Source organism: Sciurus carolinensis, chromosome 6 (genome assembly GCF_902686445.1).
Source record: "Sciurus carolinensis chromosome 6, mSciCar1.2, whole genome shotgun sequence".
NCBI lineage: Eukaryota > Metazoa > Chordata > Mammalia > Rodentia > Sciuridae > Sciurus > Sciurus carolinensis.
Window position 1 is genome coordinate 72505368 of NC_062218.1, and position 15906 is coordinate 72521273.

Here is a 15906-nt window from a genome sequence, read left to right on the forward strand (position 1 = left end):
AGGTTGTGGACTGTGGCAAGTAATGTTAAGAACTGGTTGAATTTCAAGATGAACTAGGTGATAATTAACTGGTCTTTTTCCTTAAGTTGTTTTTTTCTTTTTCATACTTGTTTGGTTTTTTTTGTTTTTTGTTTTTTGTTTTTTTTGTGAATAACTTGGAGTTTTTTGTAAAACTTTCCTAAGTAGTTGCTGAAATTATATGAAAGGTAATGAACATAGCAAACCATCAACTACAAAGGAATTTTAAAGAATCCTATAAAGAAAAAAGAATTCCATGATTTAGTCAAGGAAAATTAGTAATTTGAAGAGACTGGGATGGATCATCAAAAGGTTTGTAAGCAGAATGCTGCCAAAGCTAGGAAGCATAAGAAAATCTGAGTGTATCAATAAAATATAATGTTTGTTGAAGTAATAAATTACATGGAAATAACTTATTTCCAAAATTTCTATACTTGTTTTTTATAACAGAATTGATTGATTGTATTTAAAATGACAGTCAGAAGTTCTATAACTAGTGGAGGCTTGTGGGCTTGACCTAAAGAAATAGAAGGAAAGGAATTAAATTAATATTTTGGTTATAATATTGAAGATGGTTGGGTCTTTTGTGTGAAAGCTGACAGATTTAAGTCTATTCAAAAGAGCAATTGGAATAGCTTTCTTGCAATTAAGTCTTGTTTAGTCTTTTTTCACTAAACTGTTTGTTCCAAATCCTGGGGTTCTGTGAGACTCTTTCAAGAGATTTGTAAAGTCAAATGAATTGTATAGTACTAAGGCATTATTTGTCATTTTTCCATTCTTGACATTTGTTCTGGTGGTACAAAATGATGGGAGGTAAAATTTCTGTTGCCTTCTTATAAATTAATTCACTGACACCTTATTGTACTAGTCAGTCATCGTATTCTTTGCTGCCACATACTTACGGGAAAAAGAAAAAATCCAGCCTCAATTTAAGGGTGTCTGTGGGGGTCCTCTCTGCCACATCCTGCATGGATAAGAAAAGGGTTAACTGCCAGAGGAGAATGTTGGCAGTTTTTCTGTTGCCCCAAAAAACTTGTCAACTCAATAAACACACAAGAGCCAATACTCTTTTTAAATGAGAGGGGGCATGACAGGTCTGGTTATACCCACTCTGACCTCTTACAACAACTCTCCCAACTCTCTTTTATTTATAATACACAGGTAAAGGGGGTAAGGACTGGAAGGAGCTTCTTATGTAATGGACAGAATAGGGTGGAGTTAGGAAAGCCATTCTCTTAGGGGAAAAATTTCAGAAGGAGACAGGGAACCTCTTCCATGCAGCGCAGTATATTGCAGTTGCAATCTTGCAGTATATGTCTGCTTAATATTCTGCGTATTTGAAAGGAAAATACATATATGCTGCATGTGGAAGTGCAATGTCTTGAGGAAAAGCAGTTATGTGGTTATTTGAGTTGAGAGCTGAAATAGCCACTTTATGGCTCTCTAGTTTCATGTTAAAGAGTTACTGACAAAGTGGTTTTTAAGACTTGAGTATTTGACAAACTTTTTCTTGAAAAAGAACTGACAGTATTTCACAATTTTAAACAAAATTCAAGCTTTCAGGCAAAAATTAGAATTTTGGAATCCTTGTATCTGAAACTAAGAATTTAGGAACTTAATGACTTTTCTATGAAATTGATATTTTTGGAAGTTCCTAAGACTACACATTCAAGTTTAGTCATTTGCTAACAGGACTAACAGAACCCAGCAGTATACTTATAGTTTGGTAAACTATTACCTAAATAAAGCATTATTACAGTAAAGAGAAATTAAAATCAGCAGTGGTCAAAAGTTTCATAGGGCAGAGTTCAGGAAAGACTAGATAAAAACTTCCAGTTTTTTTTGTTCTTCTGGAGTCATATGGACAGTGCTTAATTTTATCAGCAACAATGTGTGACAATATTAATGCAATATCTACAACCAGGAAAATACACCTGACCTTTGGTGTCTAGGATTTTTATTGGGGGTTGATTCTGTTGGCCGGAAGCACCCATGTGGTTTATGTTAGTAACTTGCTTTTGTTATGCCATCATTTTGACTCCAGATGTGAAACTGATTTTGAATGGACCAAGGCCCCCAACCATAAGTCACAGTGTTAGCATGAACTGTCTGGTGTGGATCAAGGCTCCCAGTGAACAAAACCACTCTTATTAAGCAGAGTATTTTAAAGCCTTAAGTGCTAACTCCTGGAAGTTGGGCTAGAGCCATGCCTTTCTTTGGAATATCCAGTATTTGTGTAATGATGATATAAGGAATATGATGCTTTGGTATTGTAAATGAAATGTCAACATCTGGAAAATCTACATAGCTCAGCAAACCATTATTTTTCATGTGACCATTGCATAATGCTACAAAATATGTATGAGTAAATGATAGACCTGTGGATTTAATGGAATGGAGTATAGATGTTTTATATATGGTCAGATTGAACATTTCATCTAAGTTAAAAGTTATTAGGTTATATCTTTAAATACTGTGAAACAACAAAATGTACAGCAACAGATTAAATGCAGAAATGGATATGAAAATCTAGCTATTTTTTATTAAATTAGATGTTAAAGAGTTGTGCAAAATGTAAAAGTGTTACTCTTTACCTAATTTTATGAAAAATGTTTTACATAAGTAATATATTAGCCATATTAACAGTAACTCCATCATGTGTTACTTTAAAATTCATGTTTAAATTATTTAAAATAAGTTTTAAATTTTCTCAGTTTTAAGTTGTACTGGTTACAGATATTATGAGAATTCAAAGTAGGGGGTCTTGAGGTGTCTAAGTGAGTGATATTTTTACCACATTTTTTCTACAGAGAAATTTGACGTGATCAGATGACATTCTGGTTTTAAACATCACTTCGGGGAAAGGTAGTCTTTAGCTGATATTACTGAGAAGTTGAATTCTGACTCTTATCTGGAAGCATAGGTATTCTGAGGAGGGAAGAATTAAAGCTCTCTACAGTGGGATGGGAGGACTATGCAGGCTGAGGAAATAATTTTAGTGGAGAACACAGACATTCTTCAATTTGACTAGATAATGTGTAATGGATTATGACTTTAGAATTTATGTGTAGGCAAGGGCTGCTATCTTCATGGCATTGTGCCAGGTGATAGAGAATGGTGAATGTGATTTGCATGTTCCCAGTGTCCTCAAGTACCTTTTGATTTAGTGATGAAAATGACTAATAGAAAGCCAAAAACATGTCCCCCAGAAGTGTAAGAACTAAGCAAGGGACATAAAATGAATTGTGAACAGTCAAGGAAATGGCACTTTTAGCCAGGCACTGAATCATGAGATGAATTTCTTTAGGCAGAGAAATGGCAATAAGGGCACATCAGATTAAAGGAATAGCATGATCAAAGGGATAGCAGCTTGAAAGTGCATTATCGGTATGTTTAGGAAGTGGTGAGTAGTCCAGTGGAAACTGGCCAAATCATAAAGATTACTGAATACCATGATATTAGTTTGGATTTCATTTTATAAGCAGTGGGACCAGTTCAGCTTTTGATTTGTGATTTAAAGCTTAGCCATAATATTAGAATATTACAGGTGTGTAAGGTGATAGATGAACAATAAACTGGAAGATCCTTTGTGGGAATTACTACTGGACATGATGAGGAAGGATATAGACAGAGGAAAAGGAAAAGATGGGAGAAAGAGCATTGATAAGGTGGGATTACTGAAAAGGCTTTTTGATTGGATATGAGGGAAATAGAATAGAGGAGTGAGACAAAGATAACTCATGAGATGTTTATAGTATATTGAATTAGATGTATTTTTTTAACCTTAGAAAACAGCAGTAGATGTTCTAATAGCTTGGGTGACCTGATTGATGTAAATGACAAAGTTAACTGGGAGAGAAAGGCTGTGGGAAGAATATGAGATCATTTTTTTAATGTGTTGAATTGAATTGTTAGTTGAGATATCCAGATTGAAAGATCAGCAGCTATTAGAAATGCAGTACTGTCTTTAAAGTTGAATGGAGAGTTAGAAATGATTTACATTGTTGAACACTTTTTATCATGACACTGGATAAAAAAAATGACACATTTGTGACCCAGATTATATAAATAGTACTCTCCTTTTAAAGTTTGTTTTGGACATCTTAAACAAAACCTCCTTAAATATACTTTTTGGGGTGACATTTGGGGCAAGGCAGAGTGTTTCCAAATTATTTAAAATACAGAGGGCTTTATATTAAAATAATTATATTTTAGTTGTCTTATTCACTCTTCAAAATGAATAAAGAATCATATCACAGTCACTCTTAATGGTACAGACAAAAGCTATTATGGCTGGGTGCAGTGGCTCTGCAGACCATTTGTTGGTATCTTCCAGACTTCTAGTGTATTTGTTGAGTTTCTTTGGCATTTTAACATACTGAAGGACTATTGAAGGACTATTTCCTTCTTCATGTCCTTGATTACTACTTTATTGAGAGAGTTGAATTTTGAGAGTTGAGTATTTTCAAGTTCATTTATCCCTTTGCTTATTTGAGATCTTAAAAAATTAAACTAGAATTAGACTGAGGTTTCATCCTTTACAGAAATTTTATCTCAAAATAATTTTCTTTACTTTTTGCCTTCAGGCAACTATGTATTTGACCTTTTCCATTCCAGGATTGCAAATAATATCTTTTTACCCATTCTCTTTTGTCTCTTCTGTTTTTTAAGGAAAGGATGATCGTTCTCCTTAATAACTGATCATTTTCACACAGTTGCAGAAAAGGTGAAAACAGTATGAAAAGGAAAGAGTGCCCGAATTAGTCCATGAAGAAATGGAAAATTGAGGAATAATCTGAATGATGTTGGAAGTACAGTCTGTAAGTGGGTAATACCTTTATGGTTAGGAAGATAGGAAGTAATCAAAATTGATTTTGAAGTTTTGAGTTTGGCACTAGGAAGGATGCTGGTGGCCATTAAAAAATATAAATGATTAAAGAAGAGTAGCAGGTGTATGCGTTTGTGTGTATTTGTAGAGGCTGCAATTTTTTAGATGCAGCTGTATTCTCCTCAAGGTTAAGATTCTTAACAGGTAACTTAACCCTGGAGCTTAGGAGATAAGTTAGAGAGGGAAATTTTGAATTATCTTCATAGAGGTTATAGTTTGAACTGAAGTCCATAGAAAATGCCTTAATTTTAGGATGACCTTTGAGTACAGCATACTTTTCTCACTTTCATTTATTAAAAATGAGAAAGCATATAGGGAGAAAAACCAATGTTTAAAACAGTGCCTGACACAAAGTAAGTTCTTTAAAAAGTCATTGATTAATAAGTATGTTTGGAATACAGAGTACATAGGAGAATAATAGACACATTTTGGAGAAGTTTGAGTGCTAGAGTAGATAATATCCATCCTTCACACCCCTAATAGGGTTGTTGCTGAGACCAGTTTAGAGGGTAGATCTGAAATATTTTGAACTTTAAAATGTTCTGTGAGGTGTATTTCTCAGATTACAAGTCTCTAATTTGAAAGCTTATATTCTTTCCATTTCCTCTTAAATGATAATTAGGTTTATAAGGTATATTTTGAATATTTGAAGTACTATGTTCATATATCTATTGATAGATCAATAAACTACTTTTGTCTGTGCTTTTCTCTCTGCCTGTGATATTCTTCTTACCTACCTTCTTGATTCTTTGCTTATTCCCAGTAAGTTGTCACTAATCTTTAGGTTTCAGTTTCTACATCAGTTTTTGTACTGTTAGGAACTGGTGGCTCATGTTTGTAATCCCCACTACTGGGAAGGCTGAGGTAGGAAGATCACATTTTCAAGGCCAGCCTCAGCAACTTACCAAGACTCTATGTTAAATAATAAAAAGTATTGTTATATTAAATTTGCTTTTTAACCTTCAAGTTCAGTGATTTAAAGATATATCTTAAAATAAAGTTTAAGAAATGTTTTAGTTGCATTAGGTAGCTAATGAACCAGTACACTTTCAAAAGTTTTAGACCGAACATTGTCAAGAAAAAAAATTTCTTACGAAGTAAAGGATTACTTCAAGGTAGTTTACTGTGATGTTGTAACAGTGCATTCTACCAGATGGTCACAAGTCATTTCCTTGTCCTTTCTTCAAATACTGAGTAGCATGACATTATAATTGTTGAAGTTCTAAGAAAAACTGAACTGTAAAACTTAGCAGCTTTTTTTGAGAACTCCGAGTACACGGATAAAAGAGATCAGAAGATGTGATGTAGGACCTGATCTTAGCTTTCTGCTAGGTTGTGGTGTACTATTTCTGTGTCTCTCCCTTTTAACATTTGATTACTGCATATTTTTGAGAGGTGTGATTTTTTTCTATCCTTCATTATCTTTCTAGGATGATGGTAATTAACAGGTGGTGAAAAATGGTACAATCTTGGTTGAGTGAATTTCAGTATAAACTTTTGTCTAACACATGCATTATATTGATCCTCACTTTTTTGATATAGTCTTTCATCTGACTTAATTTTGGGTGGATAGAACATATAGGACAGTGCTGTTCTTCAGAAATACTCCCTCAAAAACAAAACCTTTTTTTGGACTCTGTAAATATGTTATCTGTTGCAAAAAAAAAAAAAAAAAATGTATTTCTGGAGGCTGTGGTTGTAGCTCAGTGGTAGAGCACTTGTCTAGCATGTGTGAGGAACTGGTTTCAATTCTTAGAACCATATAAAAATAAATAAATAAAATTTTTAAATTTTTCATCTACAACTAAAAAATGTTAAAAAAAGAAAATGTACTTCTGTTCTTAACTTTTTACTAATTTGGATTGAGATACATAAATACATTCACACATGTACATACACACACACACGCACACACTCACTCTCTTTCTCTCTCTCTCTCTCTCACTCACACTCTTGACACCTGCCTTGAACATACCAAGAATATCCAACATATACATACAAATATTTTTTCTCAAGTTTAAGTAATGTACATAGTTGTTCTAAGGGATACTATGCTTATTTTGCTTAGACTAGTTGATGTTCAAATGAATTTACCAGTAACCTAATTTCAGTCTCTATGCATAGTGATATGAGAACTCAGTATGATATGAATTTTCTTTACTTTTCCCTTCATTTTAAGAAGTTAGTTTTTCTTAACATTAAAAAATATTTATTGGCATGTTATAATTGTGCATAATAGTGAGATTCATTATGCCATATTTAAACATGCAACATTTGATCAGTCTCATTCCCTGGTACTTTCCTTTTCCTCTTCCTTCCCTCTGATATGCTTGCTCTACTCTATTTCTCCCTCTATTATTATTATTGTTGTTGTTTAATTACTGTATTAACATAATATACATGTAGTGGGATTCATTGTAGTATATTCATACAAGGACATAACATAATTTGGTGAATTTTGTTCCCCATTGCCTCCCCTCCTCCGTCTTGGTCCCCTTCCTCTACTCTATTGGTCTTCCAAACGAGTCCAGTTGGTCACCAAAATCTATTTTGATGAGATTCCCCCCCCCCCTTTTTTAAATTACTCCCTCCATCCCGGCTTCAACATAGGAGAAAGAACTTTTGGCTTTTGACTTCCTGAGTCAGTAAACTTGATGTTCCCTAGTTCCATCCATTTACTGGCAAATGGCATAACTTCATTCTTTTTTATGGCTGAGTTAAACTCTGTTGTGTATATATACAAAACTTTCATTATCTGTATGTTGATAATACCTAGGTTCATTCTGTAACTTGGCTATTGTGAATTGCACTTCTATAAACATTGGTATGCATGTATCATTATAGTATGCTGATTTTAATTCCTTTGGATAAATACCAGGGAGTGGTGGTTCCATTCCTCATCTCTTTAGGAATTTCCATACTGCTTTCCAAAGTGGTTGTATTAATTTGCAGCACCACTAATGATATATATGTACCTTTCCCACATTCTCACTAATAATTATTATTTATATTCTTTTAAAAATTTTTAAAAATTTAAGTTCATTTTGACACAATCATACACGCATGGAATTTGATTTACTCCATTTCAGTCCTCAGTTCCCTCTCACGTACCCCTTTCCCTCTCCTTTTCCCTCCCCATTTTCCCTCTACTCTACTGATCTTCCTTTCAGTTATTTATTTTTGATTGATGCTTTATACATATACATAAAGGTAGAATTTACTGTGATATGTTTATATATGTCCACAGTATGATTTTGTTAAATTTATCCTTCTTTTCGCTCTTTTCCCATCCCTCCTCCTTCCCTCTTGATCTACTTCTACTCTACTGATGTTCTCATTATGTTTATGATATTTAATCCCTTCTCCAACCACCGTCTTTTCCTTATTTTGCTCTTGCTTCTGCATATAAAACAGACTCTTGATTTTCTGAGTCCGGCATATTTCACACAGTATGATGTACCCGTGTACCAGCAAATGCCATTATTTTATTCTTATTTATGGCTGAGTGTATACACACACACACACACACACACACACACATACATGCCACATTTTCTTAATCCATTCATGTATTGATGGGCATCTGAGCTGGTTCCATAATTTGACTAGTGCTGCTATAAACTTTGATGTGGCTATATCACTGTAGTATGCTGATTTTAGTTCTTTTGGATAAATTCCAAGGAGTGAGATAGCTGGGTCAAGTTATATGGGGGTTCCATTTTTAGATTTCTGAGGAATCTCCATACTGCTTTCAAGGTTGTACTAATTCACAATCCTACCAGCAATGTATGAGTGTATTCTTTTCCACACGTTTTTGCCAGCTTATTATTATTTGTATTCTCGATGATTGCCATTTTAACTGCAGTGAGATAAAATCTCACTGTGGTTTTGATTTTCATTTCTCTGTTGAGGATGTTGAATACTTTTCATATATTTGTTGGCCATTTGTATTTCTCTTTTGAGAAATGTCTGTTTAGATAATTTGTCCATTTATTGATTGGCTTATTTTTGGAGTGTTAAGTTTTATGAGTTCTTTATTCTCAATATTAATTTGATTTGGGAAGAATACCTGGAAAAGATCCAATGACATTTTTTACAGAATCAGAGAAAATGGTTCTAAAATTATATGGAAGGAAAAAAGATCCAGAATAGCCAATGAATACTGGGTAATGAGAATGATCTGGAAACATCATAATGCCTGATCTCAAATTATACCGCAGAGCTACAGGAGCAAAAAAAGCATGGTACTATCACAAAAGCAGACATGAAGACCAGTGTAATAGAATAAAAGACACAGAGGCAAGTCCATATAAATATAGCCATCTGATCTTGACAAAGGTGCCAAAAACATACATTGAAAGAAAGATAACTTTTTAAACAAATGGTGTGGGGAAAACTGGATATCCATATGTAGAAGAATGAAACTAGATTCCCTGTCTCTCATCCTGCACAAAAATCAACTCAAAGTGGACCAAAGACCTAGAAATTAGACCACTGCAACTGGTAGAAGAAAACATTGGGTCAATACTCCCAACAAATTGACACAGGCTCCTAAAGTTCAAGAAATGAAACCAGGATGAATATGTGGAATGACTTCAAATTAAAAAGTTTGTGCACAACAAAGGAAATGATTAAGAGCTTGAAGAGAGAGCCTACAGAATGGGAGAAAATCTTTGCCAGCTACTATTTGTGTTTACCTTCAGCTCAGCCTATAAAGACTATAGGAACTGTTTGTTAAAAGGGAATTACAGAAACTTTAGATTTATAGTCTTAGCAAATATATATACTTTGTACAGCAGAGTGAAATAACCAGTTTAATTTCAGAAAAGACATGTATAAGCATATGTAAGAAAATCTGATTTTGAGAGTTACAGAAAAACTTTATGATCAGGCATACAACCACTTGATTCATTTGAGAGGAAATTCCTGGCAATTGGATTTCTGCATGTGTTTCTCTATAAGAACTCTGGTGTCAACGGGGTTTTGGGGGCACATCTATAACCCCAGCTACTTGGGAGACCAAGGCAGAAAGATGGTAAGTTTGGGACTAGCCTGGGCAATTTAGGGAGACCTTATCTCAAAATACACTTTTAAAAAAGGCTAGAGATGTAGCTCAGTGGTAGAGTACCCGTGGGTGAGACCCTGGGTTCAATATGTAATAACAACAAAAACCTAGTGCCTACCAGTGATATAACTAAAAGGAAGAGCATAATGAAAAGTAAAAGGGAAATTCAGTTTATTTTCCTTTTTAGAAAAAGTAAATTATTGATATTAGCAGTATTTTAGTTGTTTTCTACTGTGGTGGACAGTTTCCATTTAGGATTGTCACATTGGTTTTAAATTATTGTACAATTTGAATGAAGTATGTTTATATTCAGATTGGTTGCTTTTTCATTGTATAGATTTCTATATTCTAATCAGTAAGATAGATTGAAAAGTACCCTTTAAGGTCCCTCAGATGTACTCTAGCAGTACACAGCACACATTAATCAAAACTATTAATGTGATTTGACATTTAAAAGTAGAATGATTCCTACAACTTACCTAAGATGTCCCTTTTATTGTTAATTTATGTAATGTGTAGTTTTATTTTGGATGTTATGCTATCTTAGATAAATTAATTTGTGTTTCTAAGAAAATGAAATTAGGGACCCCATATCTACCTGTAAGATTTCTCAAAAATATACAAAACTGGCTAAGGGTATTGGTATTTTACTTCTTGAACTTACTTTTTCTTTTCCCCATCTTTCTTAAAAGAGAGAGACACACGGAATAAGAGGGAGAATTTATTTTTAAAATAGGAAAATATTAAATATTTTTTTAAAGTGTTATATTAGACAAATTTAAGTCACAGTAGTTAAAATATATATCATCCTTGCCATCTCTCCAAAGAATATATGCACCTTGGGAAAAAAGCAGGGCTGTTTAAAGGGTTTCCTTGTAGAGTTGCAAAGACAAATGGAAGAATTTCTAGTTTATGAATATGTTGGCACCTCCCACCCTAATTAATATATATAATCTAAAAGTTTTTTTTTAACTTGTAGATGGAAACAATACCTTTATTTATTTATTTTTTCGTGTGATGCTGAGGATTGAACCCAGTGTCTCACATGTGCTAGGCAAGCACTGTACCACCGAGCTACAACCCCAGCCTCCAAATCAAGTTTTGACAGACGTTTTCTCCTAAAATCAATGCCTTAATAGAAACAAAGATTAGTGTCTTCTTTTCCCAAAATTAAATGGACAGTAAACAAGACTGGAAAATAGGAAGATAATTAGGACTTAAGGTGATTTCCAGTTTGATCATCTTTAGGCAGCAGTCATAAAATTTGAGATTTTCATTGATAAAGTTCTACTTAGTTTTATATCCTTTAGTGTCCTTCATTCTGCCTTGATATTGGTTTAATAATAATTAATATTTATTGGGCCTTTGCTATATATTAGTCACTCGTCTAAGCATCTTTATATGTATTAGCTCTTTTAATAATACAGGTTGAGTATTCCTTGTCTAAAATGCTTGGGAAAGAGTTTTATGTCAGATTTTGTGGAGTTTTTCAGGTTTTGCATAGACAACTGGTTGATCATTCTTAATCCAAAATCCAAAGTCTGAAGCGTTCTAAAATCTGAAACTTTTTGAGTGTCATGCCAGTGTTTAAAAAGTTTTGGATTTCCAAGTGTTTTGGATTCTAGATTTTTAGATTGTGGATGCTTGACCCATAATATCAAGCCAACCTTTTATGAGATAGGCTCTATTATCCTACATCCTGTTATAAATGAGGAACCTGGAACTCAGATTAAGTAATTTGCAGCAAGTAGGTGGCAGAGCTGTGATTGAAAGCTCCAGTCTTTACTCTTAACTCCATATATGTAATATTTTTTTTCATATTTTTGAAAGGAGTTTAGAATAAGTATTTAATTTATACTGAGATTGAATCAAGTATTTTCCCTATTTTATAAGTGATGGTAATGGTGCATAAAAATATACAGTTTTGCTCATAGCTATGAAGAAACTTTCTAACAGTTCGTTTCTAGTAAGACTAGGTCTTCTATTGGTCTATTAGTTTCTTTTTGAACAAGTTTAGGGGGTATCAATATAACCATCCTTCTTTGAGTTGTATTAGCCTAACCTGGTTTCATGTTCTTTTTAGACATGAATAATAGTCTTCAAATATCAGAACTTGAACTTGGTGGATACTTTTTTTTTTTTTTTTTACATCGGCAAGAATGTTGAACTAAATAACTTACGTTTTTCATCATTATGTCTTATGATTTAACACTTCTTCCCCCATTCAGGAAACTCTTTTCAAAATTATTGCTATGATCCAGGTACAGTCTGTGAGTTAACAACTGCCATAAATGTAGGCAGATTTGTAAAGTTAGTTGATTGGGCTTACCATTATTTTAGTAATTTCATATTATACTCAAAATTTCCTTATTTTCTAATATGGTACTTTTGCTTGTGTTTGAATTTTAAATAATCTGGCTCCCAATTGAATTCCCCCCACAATTTATTTGAAAACAATCATCAGCAAGCTACCCTTAAAGAGATAAAATAAGGTCTTAACTGTAGACACTTGGATACAAGTGGAGTTGACTATGTTTTCTTTCATTTCTTTGTAATGCTGCTATAACTGCTTGCAAAGGCAGAAAGCTTAGCATGTTTTAAAAAATTGAATGTTTTAGACAGATATCTATAGGGAACAGTCCATTCTTGGAGAATGTCATATCTTTGTTATTGGGGCTATATTTTGAGAAAGAATATTCCATATCATTTTGTATCTAAAATAAAATTCTGTTACAGATATAAGAAAGTTAAAAGTAGCACTTTTTTTGACTTCTGGAGTTAAATAGAAAATAAATTATGAGGAACTGCTCCTACCTGAGGGTTTCTGAATCTCTTGAATGTTTATAAAAAGAGATTTATGGATGAAAAAAGATTGAGAAACATTGTTTTTGAGTAAAACCAATGTATAGTTTTAATTGATATAGAAATTTACTTGGGTTCTATGAATCTGTGAAATATCAGAATTAAATCCTACCTTACTGTATTTATTTGTAAAATATTTGTTTTAGTTGCATATCATATTGCTATGTGCAATTTCAGTGACATTTTAAAAAGATCTAATATGTTAATTATTATTCCATTTTTTTTTAAATGGGATGCAGACCTCATGTATCAATTTAGTTAAAGTGCTTTTTATGCTTTAAAAATAAATTACAAGTGTCTGGGCAGAAGCATTTAAAATATTTTTGTTGCTAGGATTCACCATGATAATTTGAAGGAAACAACAATGATAATTAAAATTTTCGTACTTAATTTTATTTGGTTTTCTCAGTACAGCCAGAGGTTTGCAGTAGTTGAAATAATTTAGAACTTTTTGAGGAGCCGATCAAGTAATTACATATATGCCAGAAGATGATTGTTGGATAATTTAATCACAGTTTATCATCATAATCAAGAATCGACATATTTTGCTTTGTGTATTTAGAGCTACATACTTTTGGCATTAAAGAAAATCACCAATATTCAGGAAAAAAAAGCTGTTTAGATTAATGTCTATTTTGAACTGATTACCCATTTTTTAAAAATACTTTTTTAGTTGTAGATGGACATAATACCTTTATTTTATTTGTTGATTTTCCTGTGGTGCTGAGGGTAGAACCCTGTGCCTTTCACTTGCCAGGCAAGTAATCTACCACTGAGCTCTACCCTAGCCCTGATTACCCATTTTAATGTTAAAGGTTCACATACATAAATGTAAACACTGAAAGCTACAAATTGTGTAATACTCCATTAACTTTTGTATCATCCCATGCTAAATTTACAAAGTGACAATTAAATAAAATCTTTTAATCTTGATATTTTGCTTAAAACTCTGAAGAAATCAGGAGGCTGAGACAGAAGGATCCCAAGTTCAAAGCCAGCCTCAGTAAAAGAAAGGTGCAAAAAAAAAAAAAAAAACCCAACAAACCCTGTGCCCCCCCCCAAAAAAAACCAGAAGAAATTTAACAAACTTAAGTAAACAAAAATAATAAACAAAAATAATGGCCTGCTTAAAATTGTTCTTAATTTTGTCTTCCTTTGATTTATAAATCTGCTCTGTGGGATATCTCCAGTGCCTTAGGTAATAAAAACTGTATTTTATATTCTAAGACTGTTTCATACTTTCACAACTAAATAAATTTGTAGTCTGAGATTTCAAACTTCTATCGTAGTTTGTCATTAAATTCGAACTCTTCAAAGGGAACTTTAGTGATTTCTAGTATTTTCTGGGGGGAGGAGGATAACCCGGGATTGAACTCAGGGGCACTCAATCACTAAGCCACATCCCCTAGTCCTATTTTGTATTTTATTTAGAAACACGGTCTCTTACTGAGTTGCTTAGCGCCTTGCTTTTGCTGAGCCTGACTTTGCCACTGGGATTACAGGTGTGCACCACCGCACCCAGCTATTTCTAGTCGTAACTTTTCCTTTTAGATTAAAAAAAAGTGATAAAAATAAAATAGCTCCTGAAAGTAAAATTTACTTTGTCAAATCACCTTAAGATAATGAGATAATAAGACATTGTTTTTCCCTCTTCTTTCTCTATATTAACAGTTTATAATTACGTTTTTCTTACTAGGTTATAATGACAGTATAGTTGTCTCATTATTTTATTTGCAATCTTATGCACAGTCCTCTAAATAAAAAGGCTTGTTTTTAGAAGAAAACCAGAAAAAATTCTTTGGAGAAGTTCTCAATTTTGTGTTTTTGGGTTTAAACCTAGTCAAGACTAATCTTTCATTACAGCAGGCTTATAAAAAAATAGAGTAGTATAATAAGTTTTATTTGTCATTTATGTTTTTGCTGCTGTGACTAAAAGAGCTCACCAGAAAAATTGTAGAGGAGGAAAAGTTTATTTGGTGGCTCACAGTTTCAGAGGTCCCAGTCCATAGACAGCTGGTTCCGTTGCTTGGGGCTCCAGGTGAGGCAGAACATCATGGTGAAAGAGTGTGGTGGAGAGAAGCATCTCACATGATGATTAGGAAGAGAGAGTCTCTGCTCATCAGCTACCAAATATATACCCGCAAGGTAGTCCCCAGGGGCGCACCTCCTCTAGCCACATCATACCTGTCTTTAGTTACTGCTCCAGTAATGCCATCAGGGGAATTAATTCACTGATTGGGTTAAGACTCTCATAACCTAATCATTTATTCTTTAAACATTCTCGCATTGTCTCACACATGAACTTTTGGGGGCTATCTCACATACAACCATAACAATTCACTTATTATGTTTTTGGTTTTTCTCTGAATATTTTAAGTGAGACTACTGATACCTAAGGATAAGTTTAGCTAGCATACAAAACAATGTTAAGAATATTTCATGATTACTTTATATGTTTGCATTCCAAGCCTATGTAACAATTTATTTCTAAGTATGTTTCTGTTTATATCAATTTATGAGGCTTTTATAGGCATAGATTCAAAGCATGGGTAGTCTAGTTATAGCCAGTCATTTAAATAGACTGTCTGAAGCTTAAAGGGACAAAGGTGGTTTTTATTCCCCTCATGTTTTTTTAAATAAACTTGGGAAGTTGAGTTCAAATGTATGGTCATGGAGTAGATCATCTCAGAATCAAAGGGAATAATCAGTTTATTTAGAAATAAGAAATTAAAACAGCAGTCTGGATAATCCCAGGGACTCCAGAGGTGGAGAAGGAGGATCTTAAGTTCCATAGGCCAGCCTCAGCAATTTAGTGAGACCCTATCTCAAACTAAAAAATAAAAAGTGATGGGGATGTAGCTCAGTGGTAAAGTGTCCCTGGGTTCAGTCCTTAGCTCTAAAAAGAAGGAAAGAAGGAATAAGAGAAAAGGGGGGATAAAAAGAAAAGGAAGAAAGGAAGGAAGGGAAGGAGGGAGGGAGGGAGGAAGGAAGGAAACATACCACAGCCTTTGACAACATCATTCTGTTTTCCTATCATAGTGCACAGACTCTTGACTAAAGTTTTATTTTCTCA

General features: G+C 33.5%; 1 protein-coding gene across 1 annotated transcript in view; it reads left to right on the plus strand.

Annotated features, from left to right (window-relative positions):
* Window positions 1–15906, plus strand: part of Rasa1 (RAS p21 protein activator 1) — a 107662-nt gene that overhangs the window by 33330 nt on the left and 58426 nt on the right. The window lies entirely within an intron of this gene.